The sequence below is a fragment of the Dermacentor silvarum genome, chromosome 1, assembly GCF_013339745.2.
Source record: "Dermacentor silvarum isolate Dsil-2018 chromosome 1, BIME_Dsil_1.4, whole genome shotgun sequence".
In the NCBI taxonomy this organism is placed as follows: domain Eukaryota; kingdom Metazoa; phylum Arthropoda; class Arachnida; order Ixodida; family Ixodidae; genus Dermacentor; species Dermacentor silvarum.
The window spans coordinates 213084128-213098421 of NC_051154.1; the positions used below are offsets into that span (position 1 = coordinate 213084128).

General features: G+C 47.2%; 1 non-coding gene across 1 annotated transcript; it reads right to left on the bottom strand.

Annotated features, from left to right (window-relative positions):
- Positions 1 to 7256: 7256 nt before the first annotated feature.
- Positions 7257 to 7438, bottom strand: LOC119437803 (U2 spliceosomal RNA). The gene has a single exon (XR_005189540.1). It is a non-coding gene; the product is annotated as a U2 spliceosomal RNA (small nuclear RNA).
- Positions 7439 to 14294: the final 6856 nt, after the last annotated feature.

Below are 14294 nucleotides of genomic sequence, written 5' to 3' on the forward strand. Positions count from 1 at the left end.
TGGTTTGAGCCCAAAGTGGAAGAGCGACCACCCCGGAAAGGCGTTGGTGCTGAGTTCGATCCCTGGACTATAGGACAAAATTTTATTCAACTGCGAAGTTGTATTTGTTTATGTTTTTTTAGTAATCCCGTACAGGTTTCCTTTATACTATAGTTTATGCTACTGATGAGTTCATAGCCCAATATCTTTTTTCCTCTGTGAACGCGCTGTCATCCAGTCGGAAGATCTTCCGAGAAAAGTGCCAACATATCGCGCTGCAGTTTTGAATATGGCTGAGCTTGCGACCACTTGTGATAGAGCGGTGAACGCTGTTGGTTGTGCGCGCACATCACTTATGCCTTTCCCTATCCCTTTTCCTTATTCCTTTTTTTTTTTTCCTTTTCTTTTTTTCTACCCCAGTGTGGGGTAGCAAACCCGGTGCAACTGGGTCGTGATTTTGTAGAGATGCCTTTACTGAAGCTATTGGCTCTTCCTTTTGCGCTTTGTCAGTGGTCAGAGCGCCGCTCCGCGCACGTTATCAATGAATTCAGACTGCCGTGAACGGTGGATGATAAGAGTGGCACAGAATCAATTGAGCGCAAGGCATCGCTACAAAATCGCGGCCTTAGTTAACATTCCGGCCTTTCCTTTTCTTTCTTCCTTTCTATCTTTCTTTATTTACTTTCTTTCTTTCTTTCTTTCTTTCTTTTCTTCCTTTTTTTCTCTCTCTCTTCGTGCTATCCTCGGATGGAAGACACATTTTCCGAAGATGATTTATTGATTATTTTTAATGGTATCCCCTTTGAAACGGGGCGACGACAAATTGTCACCTATAGTCTGCTTCAACTAGTCGTGTTTTACTACATCTATTGCATTTCAGCATTTTTCCTATATCTCAACTTTATAATCTTTCTAGGAGTGGGCGAATATTCAAAGTTTCAAATACGAATCTGTTATTACACACGAACTATTCGTACCCGCATTCGGAAATGAACTATTCGGTACTTTCGAATATTCGAAACTAACCAAATATTTCAGAAAAACCGACTGTTAAAGTCTGTTTACTTGTCTCCGTCTGTTAAAGCCTGTTTACTTGTCTCCGTCTGCTAAACAAAGTATCGCCACGGCGGCCGCATTTCGATGGGGGCGAAATGCGAAAACACCCGTGTACTTAGATTTAGGTGCACGTTAAAGAACCCCAGGTGGTCCAAATTTCCGGAGTCCCCCACTACGGCGTGCCTCATAATCAGAACTGGTTTTGGCACGTAAAACCCCATAATTTAATTTAAACAAAGTATCGCAAATTGTCGGAAGTGAAACAACAACAAACGTTTTCGAAGCAATGCAGAAACAAAATGGGTAAGGCAAGCATTGTTTACAGTTTCGCGGCGGAAGCCTACAGATAACCTGCGTTTTTACAAGTGAAGCTCGCATACGCTATCCTGCGCCGGCGATGTAACGCTAAAAAAACCAGCTGCTCCCAGAGCTACTCGAGCGTCGTCGTCTTCTTCCACAGCTCGCTCGTTGGCTCCTGCTCAGCACGCGCTCGTGCCACTGCTCCCGCGTTCATCGTCGTCGTCAGCTTCCACAGGTGGCTGCGTTGCCGCTAATCATTCCAGCGTAGAATTTCACCTCCCTTCTGTCGTCGTATTGGGGAGGCCGCGTTTACGGGGGTATGAGCCATTGGTTAAGGGGGTGTGAGCCATTCACTGTCTTACGTAACGGACAGATTTAATTTTGAAGCAATTTAATTTCGAAGAATCGCAAGTGGCAATGGCGGGCGAATGCTGCTAACCACGCCGCCGAGCAAATTCGAGACATCGAACGCAAGCGACGACGGCGGACTGCGTGCATACCGTCAGTGACGTCGTCCTCTCTGTCTCAGCCGAAGCGTGTATGTAACCTCATAATTGAGAAGTATTTTAATGAACCCACGGGATTAATCCATTGATAAACACCAGGGTCGCACGTTTCCGCTTCGCTGTTTAACCATCCTCACGGAGTGGAAGTCTTCCGCAGCTGGCTCGTTGGCGCCCCTCGGTTTGCGCTCGTGCTCGTGCTCGGCACGCGCTCGTGCCACAAACGAATCAATACAAGCTTCGCTTGCACCCATCTTCACAGTAGTAGAAGGGCGGTCGTTTTTTTTTTTTTTTTTTTCTCTTAGCAGTTATATCTTTCACGCTACTACCGTGATGTTTTCCTTGCAACGGGCCCTTGAACATGTGTCTACGGCACACAAGCCTTTCAGAAGCTTTTGTCTTTCTCTCCCCCCCCCCCCCCCCACAACTTCTGATCTTTTCGGGAACCATTTATTTAACGTGTTTGAAAAGCTAGTTGTACAGCAACCACTCATTCTTGGAAAGTATGTTTGCAATCAGGCTCTAAAATTGTTGAGAGTCTGTCCGTGGAGTCTTTTTATTGACATTTAGGGATCTTACGTTTACAACTAATCCGTAATTGTCATGTGATAGTTGGCTGTCTCTTTTTCACTAGTCTGTACAAGCCTGGTACCCAATTACCGTAGTATCCCTGAGTCATCGCCTACCCCCGCGGCACCTGCAATTCTTAGAAAAAAGTTCGGTGGGCCATGTCTAGGGGACTAAAGCAAAACAATATAGAAAAAGCTAGAAAATATGCATTTTTGTTTGCATCCAGCGTGGCTGACAAGAGATACACTCAACTTTTATCACGGGATGTTATCTTGCTCGCAAGACTCATAAAATAATGCTTTATTCTCGGCGAAATCCACTGCTTGAGTAGCGCAAGGGCAGCTCCAGAAGAGCACAATTCGAAGCCGTGACTGCGATCAGCCGGTACCCAAAAGCGAAGGCAGTACTATAACAAAATAAAAATAAAAATTTCAATCGAAAATTAGAAAGGAAAAAAAAAGAATGAGCAACCGGGGATTTCGAGGGTACTTTTCGCAAATTGCGAGGCCCACGGTTTACGTTCTCTAAGGATGGGCGATGACTCGTGGTTTCGACAGTAATCGATTTTTTGCCTGGGGAGAGGGGGGAGGGGGGGGGGGGGGAGGTGCGATGACTCGGGGGTTGGTGATCACTCGGGATATTACGGTGCACCGAAATAAATATTTCTGCTATAATTATATGTGTCTGTGTTCGACTATTTGATATTCTATTCGATACTTAATTACTATTCGTATTTGATTCGTATTCGAAAAAGTTTATATTCGCTCATCTCTAATTATTTGTCTTCATTACAATGTATTCTCTATTCAGTAACTATATTTTTGTGAGACTTTGTTGAAAGTTCCTGCGCCTTGCGGATTTCCGCAAAACTCATCTGTATCATATGAGAAGGCGTAGAAAGCGGCAAAGCTGCTCGCTCGAAGCGACGACAAGGAAAAGGAGACTTAAACTTCTTGTGCTTGGAAGAAAACACACGGAGAGAATGGATAAAGGCGAATCTTGGTCCGAGTTGGCGAGGCGAAATTGTGTCGGAGGTAGTCGCTGAGGCTGAGCACGTTCACAAGACGTGCGTTGAATTCCTCGGAGTGAACCCAAACCTCGTACTGCTCACTTTCAGTGTTGCCGTTTTAGCAATTTTGTTGTTCGATTCAGCGACATTTTTTAGTGACGTGAAAGAACAATTGGAGACATTTCAGTGACTTAGATGTTAAGAAAGTTGCTTCAAACATGACTTTCTAGATATCGCTTCATTATTCGAAATCCAGAAAAATTCTGTCGAAATTGACTGTACAGTACGTGAACTCTGTGGCCATAATGAAGCAACCGGGGTCTACACTCACGGAGGCCGTGGCGGTGAATTGCACCGAGGCAAACAGACTTCAATGTTGGGCTCACGAAATCGTCGTCGTTGGCGCTGTCATCATTGTCGTCGTTGTCGTTGTCGTCGTTGTTGGGGAGGGGGGGGGGGGGGGGCATTACAAAGGATCTTGGCGCTGCGGGTGCTGCAATTTCACCAATTCCAATTTATGGAAGCTTACAAGCGTAGTAATAAATTAGGTTATCAAGACTCATTGCAATAAATTACATTTTATGGTGAGAATGCAGCACGCGAATAATCGGACATATCGGCGTATATATCGGAGTGGCTGGTCTCGTTCACACGAATCACTGCACCGCCTCCGTTTCTCACAACTTTCGGAACAGTGCTGCTCCCCCCCCCCCCCCTCCCTCTTTTTTTTTTTTTTCGAGCACTACTGCTAAACTGGGACTAAAAGGTCTCTAAATTGTCGCTGATACTGTCCATTTAATATTAAATATTGTAGGTGTTTTGGAACATTATCATACCATATGTCCCAGCTAACGTTAGCCAAGCTGTTAAAAAAAAATAAGGTTACCGGAACGCGGTGCAAGATACAATTGTAAGACACACGGTGTTTGTTCGTAAGAGGTCTGACGACCGAACACCGTAGGTCTCAAAATTGTATCTTGTCCCGTGATTTCTAAATCTTTTTTTTTCCCGTTGAATAGCTTGGCTAGCGTTAGCTGGGGCACCCTATACTATAGGCTAACATAGCATCATGCCTCCACCAAAACGTTTCACGTTCATCTGGGTTTCGTGTTCCTGAGGCATAAGCAGTGCATTTAGCAGCAGTGTATAGAGGATTCTTACTTTACTATTTTGATTACACACAAAAAAACCGACTCATACAGCTAAAGTTATGCATTTACCTTCGAACAAATAACGTTGCTAATCAAGTACTCTTTTAAAGGACACTGCTAACCGCATTTTACAAGCATGATAACGTACTTTGAGCAATTTTTCTATCGTTCGGAGCTTGTAACAGCAGAACTAAATTTAGCGAAACGTGCTTGGTCGGGTTGTTAACAAGATGATGACAGTACATTAAACTTATGTGGGTCGAACGCTGCTCTGCCAGCTCCTCATCCACCTGAAAGTTCCTTGCAGCATTGATTTGTCCGAAAGCCAAGTGAAAGGAAGTGGTGCGTTCAAATTCGCGTGAGTATCGCGCAAACAAGCCCAGCCACTCCAATCTGGACACCTTTACGTATTGCTACAGTTGACCTGTCTCATTACTCGCCTACTGCACTCTAAATATCCCCACGAAATTCACTGCAATAGGTACCGGTAACCTAATTTACTACAAACCTGGTATTTGTGTGTGTGTGTGTGGGAGGGGGTACTTTGATGCCCGTTTCCATCGGCGAAATTAACCACGACATATGGGCTAGCTCCGTGAGTGGAGAACACAGTTGCTTCATCAAGGTGCAAAGAGCCCACGGGCCGTACAGTGCCTGATGAGCGATTTGAAAGACATGCCATGTACTCTCCGTTTCTGACGATGTGACTTTATGTGATTGTGCCTTTCATGCAGGTAAAAAAATGTTGCAGTAAAGCCAGTCGATGTCCAGCGCCTATTCCGTGTAGCTCGTGTTTTGTTTTCGTCTTTCCTAGCGCTATAACCATGTATCATAATGCCGTAAAGTCAATTTCAGCTGCCTGCTTGTAGCTTTTGTAAAAAAAAAAAAAAAAGTGCGTTCTGAAAGAAATTTTTGAAGCAACTTCTCGATTTCAAAGTCGTTAAAGAGTCACCAAATTGTTCTGTCATGTCGCTTAAAAAAAGTCGCTGGTCACTAAAATAGAAACATTTGTCGTTAAACAGGCAGCAAAGTAGCTAAATATGGCGACAAAATCGTTAAAATGGCAACACCGTTTCCGGACAAATCAATACTGCACGTAGCATTCAGGTGGATTACGTGGCGGCTACGTAATATTTGGCTTGTATGGAAGTCACGTAATTTTCATCGCCGTATAAAAACCATGACCAAGATCGCGTCGCATAATTTATTTCCCCTTTCACGAGCACCTAAAGCTAGAACGTTTGCAACGTTGACCAAATGCTGCGTTCTTGTGGGAGAATCAGGTAAGCCGCGATCTTTTGAAGCGCGCTAAATTTGTCATCTCAAAATATGAAGGTAAACGCAGGATTTTAGATGTCATCATGCGTAGTTTTACAAAGTATTAACAAATTAATGAAGTCCTCTACACCCTGCTAATAAATTATTTGTTTATTTTTTACCGGCACGGACACTTTTGGTAAATGCATTATGCCATGTTAGTCTATATTACAATGTTCCAAGAACGCCTACATTATATCAAAATCATTCGTCAATTTTACCAGCCATTTGAGCAACATTGGCGCAAAATTTAGCTCAAATCTAGCGGATTCCTTGCCTCAGTTTAGCGACATCCTAAAAAAAAAAGGAAGGCAACACTGCTGACTTTCAACAAAAGCCAACCGGCACATTGACGTCAGCTGACGGAAAAGCCATACTCGTATTTACATTAGATTACAAGCATCCAACTTGAGTCTATCATTGCATACACGCATGCGTCCTCGGTGCTTACGAAGCACAGAGCCTTATGCAGGCAGACCCACGAAACTTGTGCCAAAATTTAGAAATATGCGAGTGCAACGTAGCTGCACAGAACCAAGGTATAATGTTGTTTGTCGTCACTTGGAGCGAGTCAGATAACTTTTTTTTTGTATTTTGCCTAATTACACACATCCCTTAACATCGTCTTCTAGCTGTTAACCTCAAACTGCGAGAGCGATACGTATGTCAGTGGACTCTAATCTAATGAGCTACACTAAACCAAATACTCAAAACTTTAACCACTGAGATCCCGAACTCGAGAAAACGTGATACTATAGAGGAACAATAAACTACGTATGCAGGGCTTAATTCTTCGTGGGAAACTGCAGCGTTGCTTACACGATACAAACATCGAGAAAAACTAAGGTCACTCTGATTCCCACGATAAAATTTAACGTGGACGCCATTGATTTTCATGCAGTTCATTTCTAGAACAGGCCCTTAAAACACGAGGGGGTGGACGAAGAATGCGAAAAAAATAGCGCTTAAATGTGTTTATTCTAGCACACTGCCATCCAAGCGCCGCTGCCTATTTTGCCATGATAAAGTTTAATCCTCTAGTGTTTTCCTCGCGACTTCAAGATTTCCTTTTGTATATGGTACATATACTCGCTTGTATCGTAAATACTTCGATGCATTGCTCTCATTATCGTCATAAATGCTTCTCATCAAATCACATTCTTTCGAATACTTTCTTTCTTTCTTTCTTTCTTTCTTTCTTTCTTTCTTTCTTTCTTTCTTTTTTCAAGCAACGTTTATGGTCATTTTTCGAGGTTCAGAGTACTGCTGTCCGTAGCAATTTAATGCTGTACGGGTTGATGCAGTACAGCAAAACGTTATTACAGCGAATCTGTATATGGCTAGTTTCCAGCGGATCGATGTCCGTAGACCAAAACGTGGGTCGATCCCGAAGAGGGTGAAATACCGGGCTGACCCGCGGCGGAGGTGAAGCAGGCTTAAAGCACTCCGCCAACTTTCAAAAATAAGCTTAATATCTTGGGTCGAAATACAACACCCGTATCAGATATTAAGCTGATAAGAACAGATACTACACTTTCACCCGCGTCGGCCATGTCTACGTTCGCACCATACAGGTGTACGCCATCCCGCGTATTCAAACTAGTGCCTACCAATCTGAGTGTCTTCTGTCTCCTGACCTCATGCTCCACGTAGGCTCCTTTCCTCAGCTCTGCTCTGACTGTGAAATGGGTAGGCTGCGCGCTGTACGGTATGGAGAAGAACAGCGTGCCTACCAAGAACGACGGCGTGAACAGAAACGGGAATGGGCGCGGCGGCGGCGGAAGGAGACCACCGACGATGAGCGGGCCGCGGACGCCAAGCGTATAAGCGCGCTACCCGCCAGGACCGCGAGGCGGAAAGAAATGCGAACCATCCATAAGGCCCCGATCCCGCAAACTTGGAACGTTTCAACGGAGCAACGGTCAATCACCACATACACAGCGATCGCTGGTCGTCCACCTTCACAGGGTAGAATGGTACGGCATTTTTTCAGGCTAGTTTGCTCGCGCAACCTTTTGGATGTCTTAGACAGGAAAGAATAACACTTACAAAAAAAAATGTCGCAGTTTCACCCGAAAGGCGAAGCATCAATGGCGATAGCAAATTAGTAGAGATATATACGGAGTAAGTAGTTTTATCAGCTGCATAAACTTGGACATGCAGCAGCACCAGCAACGCGCCGAACTGTTGTCGACGCCGTCGGCGTTTTGCCCGCGTTCGCTCCGAACGCGCGCGGTGTAGGTGACTGTTGCCGATGCCTCTGGAGGCGGCTCGGAGGTTTTCGACGAGATCAGAAAGAGAAAATCGTCGAGCAGCGTCGAAGTCTTTACCACCTTCTCGCCTCGCAACGTTGTTGTATAAATACGCATTTGGTGCCGCAGCTAAACGTCGGCTCCCCTCCCTCCCTCACTCCTCCCTCCCGTTCCCCCACGGCCTTTCGCGCGACGGAAGAAGTCGCGTTTGCTATATATATATATATATATATATATATATATATATATATATATATATATATATATGGTGATTGTAAGACGTTTAATTCTGCAGCCCTTCATGGAGCACGGCGCAGAACGCGCGTTTGCTCTCCGCCGTACGTTCGCTCCCCGTGAAAGCGCGCGTCCCTCGCGCGCTTTCACTTGCACATTCAGCATGCGGCGCGCGGCGACGATTTAATCGTCGTTTGACGTCATACGGAACCTCACGGCGACGGTGACGACGACACCGACGGCGGAAATCCGCTTTGAGTGTCCATATAATTGCTGTCGCAATAAAAGTAAACATTACGCGAGAAACTGCGACGTTTATACGTATGTTTATATAGCAAAGTCTCTACCTACTGCATCCAGCGTGGTTCTGCGTCCGTACAAGTTCAAGTTTATTCTTCTTCTGGTACAGACTAGAAACGTCCTCCGGGCTAAAAGCTGCCGTCAGCAGCTTGACTGGACCCGGCGTGGCTGTGTACACGCTGTGTACCAGCCGCACAACCGAGCGATTCTCAATGTGGCCTGCTTGGACTGCTTCATACACAGACAATCGCGGCATCATGCATCATATTCAAAGTTACAAGTATAATAAAAGCTACGGACTCAGGGTCCTTGCAGCCTTGAGTCATTTACTGCGATTAGCAGTTCACTTGATGTTTACCTTGACTGCGCTTCTCTCACTGTTTCTGCACGGGCTTCGTCATCACTCCGGCGTTTGCGTATACGCTCCGAATCGATCACGCGTCGATTCTCTCTGCTTCTGTATACGATTTTTGTCCTTTCCCGGCCTTTCCATTGCTTTATCTTAGGCACCAGATTGCACCTTGCAGGATTGTCTCACGCACGCGAAGATTTGCAGATCAAATGTCCAGATCTTCGACTTTCTCCATTACTATTTTATCTCAGCGTCTCTTTCGGCTCAAGTTTGTAAAAAGGAGCGTGATGTTACGTAACGTACTATCCTTACAGAAATACCCGGCTTTTTATAGGACTTAACTTGATCATCGCAGTAAGGTGAAGTCTATTACTTATTTTTCTGAGTGGGAGATTTGGAGAAGAACGGAAGCGGGAGGGCGAGGGGGTGGAGGGGGCTTAACATCCAAGATGCTCTAATTGAATTCCACATACACATATGTCAGCCTCATTGCAGACCGCATTAAAATGCTTTGAGGGTCAAGCTGCACGTGGCAATGAAAGAACAACAGCCACCGCCTGATTCTTGTAACTATACGCAGAAGGCTGGACAACGGGACCAATTTGTAGGTAAACAACATGTGAAGAAAACTTAGACAGGACCAGCGCTTGCCCTAGATCGGTTTTCCTGGAATAGTTCTATTGGCGCGTTAAGCCTTGACTAACTACACGCTCCAGTTATATCTCTTCGGTTGGGGCCCCTTGGCTGATGTCGTCGGTCAACCGGCACAATGTGGCCGGCATCAGTACAGACCTAAGGCTATGCATACTTTGCACGGCTGTCTGTACCCTGCAGGCAGAGCGCACGCGACACGCTGTGTACTCACTCACTTTAGGAAAATTAATCGTGGCCTGCGGGGTCACCATTGTTGTGACTGTTTGTGATTATGTTTGTATGCTATCCTACCCACCCTGTTTCCTTGTACCCAATTATTTGTACTTTGGGTGATACTTACACAATTAACACATATGCCCCATAACCTCCATTTCCAATAGTCTCATAGAACATATAGGTAGCGGAAAACTTATAAGGGAGAGGGGGAGAGGATTATAAAAACCCACAGGCTTTCATATATCATATGGCATTATTTGATATGTGAGTTATGGGGCATATTGGCTTTTTTTTGGATCGAGGTGAAATTAAAGATTCATTCATTCATTCATTCATTCATTCATTCATTCATTCATTCATTCGTTCATTCATTCATTCACTCACTCACTCAACGTGTTCTCGCATTTGGGGATATCCCTCCGTCTAATTTATACCCGCCGAGGTGGCTCTGTGGCTATGGCATTCTGCTACCGAGCACGAAGTCGCGGGTTCTATTCCTGGTCGTATTTCGCATCGCATTTTGGTGCGCTGAGATTTAGGTGCATGTTAAAGAAACACGGACGGACGGACGGACGGACGGACGGAATAAACTTTTTTGAAGTCCTCCAGATCGTGACTCATCACGAAGCGGGTTGCTCCCACGTAGCGACCGACAGGCCAAGCCTCTCGGCCGCATCGCGAGCCTGCTGGACAGCCCAGAGTTTGTCAGCCAGAAGCGGACTGCGGAGGGCCGCATCCCACCTGGCTTCGTTGTTCCTGTTGATAGAGCGTGATCGGGCACACTGCCAGAGCATGTGTTCTAACGTGGCTATCGCGCCACACTCGCGCCAAGAAGCATTAGTTCAAGTATCGGGGTAGATCTTATGTAAAATGAGCACCCATATGGCCGGGAAGTTATTCCAAAGCCCTCCATACTGCGTCTGTTATAGCCCAAGTGTTTCTTCGGGGGATTAAATATCATGAATCAATCAATCAGCCCAATTTAGTTCAGCTGACGCCCGCGCAGCGGCGGCACACGGACAGCTATAAAGCCGCGTTGAGCTAAGGGTTAGGTCTATCGAGTCTATATCCCGCACACTCCTCTTTGACACGCCAGTCACACTACTCTTAGACATAAGAATTCTGAGGCATGTGATAAAACAACTTGGATGGCTTTCCATGGCGAACACGGAATAATATGCGTTTGCTTTACACGCACCACTTCTTCGTCACGTCTTAAGCGAAGCTTTATAGGCTCACTTGTGTCGGGGTCGGTGTACGCGTACGCGGTGTCATCATCAGCAGTGGCTCGAGCGTCGTCATCTTCTTCCGCAGCTGGCTCGTTGGCGCCCCTCGGGTTGCGCTCGTACTCGTGCTCGCCACGGGCTTGTGCAACTGCTCCCGCGTTCTTCGTCGTCGTCGTCTTCTTCCACAGCTGGCTGCGTTGCCGCTTATCATTCCAGCGTTCACTTCTCTTCTGTCGTCGTAATGGGGAGGCCGCTGTTACGGGGGTATGATCCATTGCTTAAGGGGGTACGAGCCATTCATTGTCTTACGTAACGGACAGATTTAATTTTGCAGCAATTTAATTTCGAAGAATCGCAAGCGGAAATGGCGGGCGAATGCTGCTAACCACGCCGCCGAGCAAACTCAAGACATCGAACGCAAGCGACAACAGCGACGAGCAGAGAATCGTACAACGCAACGAAAGGAAAAGTTGCACGAAAGGGAAGGAAAAGTAGAAGGAAATGGAAGGACAAGTAGTACGAAAGGAAAGGAAAAGTAGTAGGCCAGGTACACACACGACAAACTTCGCTTACCCCCATTTTCTCGACAGGGGAAGGGCTGGTGATCTTTCGAAGACACTTGTAGCAGAAGACGCTTGTTCCCTACTATAGCCCGTCAAGCCGTCACTTTGTTCCAGAACTGCACAAGTTCCATACATGCGCACGACGGGTGCCCCACAAACGTTTATCGTTCCACCGCCCCTTTCTCTAAGTCTCGCCTCGTTTCGGTTCATTCCGCCGCGATTACATCCGACGACAGTGCGAAAGTGATCAGTCTAGCCCTATGGGTGATACACGTATTTAAAAAGTCATTCATCGTTCTTACTCATCGGACCACCGCACCGCGTAATTACCCAGCCTCTTCACCATCATCTTTCAACGTTCCTCTTTCTTCAATCACCTTCTCTTCCCACTCAGCGCACTTGATGCTCGTTCAGGCTTACATACCTTTCCGGCTTTCTCCTAAATCTAGTTCTTTCTTTTGACGTCAAGTAGCTGTATTCAAGTTCTTTATTTTTTTAAGCTCTCTTGTTTCCTCCCCTTCCTTCTTTTTTTCTTCTTTCGACTGCCATCTACGAGAAGCGTTTCTGAATACAAGGGCACAAAACCCACTTGACGCAGCTGAAACAAAGTGTGCTGAATATTTTCTTGTTTCGTGCTCCACCATCAAACTTCCAGGCTGACCATTACCATCGTGCCTACATTTGGTGACCATTTTTTACGGTGTGAAAAAAAATAATGAAAGTAAAAGCGATGTCGTATGATCTATCTCATTCTGAAAACCGTGCAGTCCAGTTCTGTCGAATTTAGTGTTTCTATTCCTAGTGATACGTGTGTGTGTGCGTGTGCTCGTGTGCGCTTCACGAAGACGGTCTGTGTCGGTCTCAGTTTTAACTAAGTCTAAATGCTGCTTTGACAATTTCGATATATAAAAAAAGACGGGGGTAAGGGGGGCTAAGGGGGGGGGGGGGGGGCAGAGCAGGCACACAGAGAAGACGTAAATGAAATGCGCAGTATACTAAACTACCAGAGAAGAGCTGGCGTACGAGTGTCAGATCCCGTGTAGCGCTGCGAGTTCCTCTTCCTTTTCACGAGAAATGAAATTATCGCATCTCTCCGCCTCCGTCCGCTAGCCGCCTCGTGCGGAGCGAGTGCACCGGTGAGAACGAGGGGCGCCGCTCCGTCGCCGCCGCTCTCATCGCGCTGCATTTTCGCGCTCGCTGGGTTGATTCGCGAATATCGAGCGCAACCTCTGCTTCCGTCAGCGAGCTCAAACTTGGCAGCCGAATGTCCCGATCCAAGTGCACGCTAAGCATATCATCGCTAGCATATTGTAGAGTTCAGAGTGACTGCCATATGCCCCCCCCCCCCCCCCCCGGTTATTTTTCTTCTTACACAGAACTGCTCTGCTGAATGGCGATGGTAGTTTGGAGGTGCATCAATCCCGGGCGCGCCGAACAATCCGGGCGCGCGCGGACCGAAGAAAGAAAGGTGCCCGCCAGAGATGGAGAAGCTTCAGCCTCGGCGGCGGCGCGCGCGCGAGCGGCCATTGTTGCCGCGGCCCGCTGGCCACCCCCGCGGAGGAATGGCGTCGATGCGTCTCTTCCGGCAGCGCCGTCCGGCCTTTCCTTTGAGGCACCAATTGCGATGCCAGCCGCTATTCGGGAGCAGCCGTTTGTGAAATTTGAACGGGCGATCGCGTGCGGGCCGCCGGTTGCGGTAGCCGCGACCTCGGCGGCCGTCCGCGCCACACCGCAACCGCGGCGAGGGTTAACGACCACCACCACAGAGAGCGAGAATCCAGGAAAGGCTTCTTTTGGGCCGGGGAAAAAAAAGAAAGGGTGAAGAGCTAAGAAACCCGCAACAGCCGCAGCAGCTCGCCGGTGGCATAAGCAGCAGGAGACGAGCATTCCGCCGAAGCACATCACAAGAGCTCCGAGTTGAAGGAGAGTTATGCGGAGAAAGTACGCTACGCCCTGTAGAGCCTGTCCTGCGCGTCGTCCGTAGCATGCGACACACGCGGCACGCGCGAACGAACAGTGATTTCCCATCTTCGGCACGAGACCGCCCTGCACCGCCGCCCGTCGCAGGCACGATCGTGCCCGCCGTGTTCCGTTATTATGGTGTCCATCACGGCCAGCCATTTTGTACCCTTTCCGACGAACCTGGGAGGTCCAACGAGAATTCGTGCGAGGCACGTCCGGTCCTTTTGTCGTTTCCGCCCCTTATCAGCTCATTCCTCGCATGACAGCGGCTAGCGCAGCCGAGGCAAATATTGAGAAATTACCTGCGTGTACAACAGCGCACACGGCAGTAACAAACCACGCCGCCTCGGGCCGCACGGGAAAAGTATAATGCAGCCATCATTCACTTTTTTTTTTTTTTCGCGGTGCGTGCGCAGCCCAGCGTCGAGCACACGTGCCAACGCGTGCACGCAGGACACGCACGATATGGCTATACTTCGCGTCACGTAGGCCTTTTATTTTTTTTTTTGTGAAATCGTTGTCTGGCAGCAGAAACATGCGAAAAATTTTACCCGCTCCTCGGATCCTAAAATTCGGGGGTCAAATGCTTGTAAAACAAATGTTTTCGTTCAGTATAGTAACCAAAGCCAGCATTACTCCCTCGTACTTTC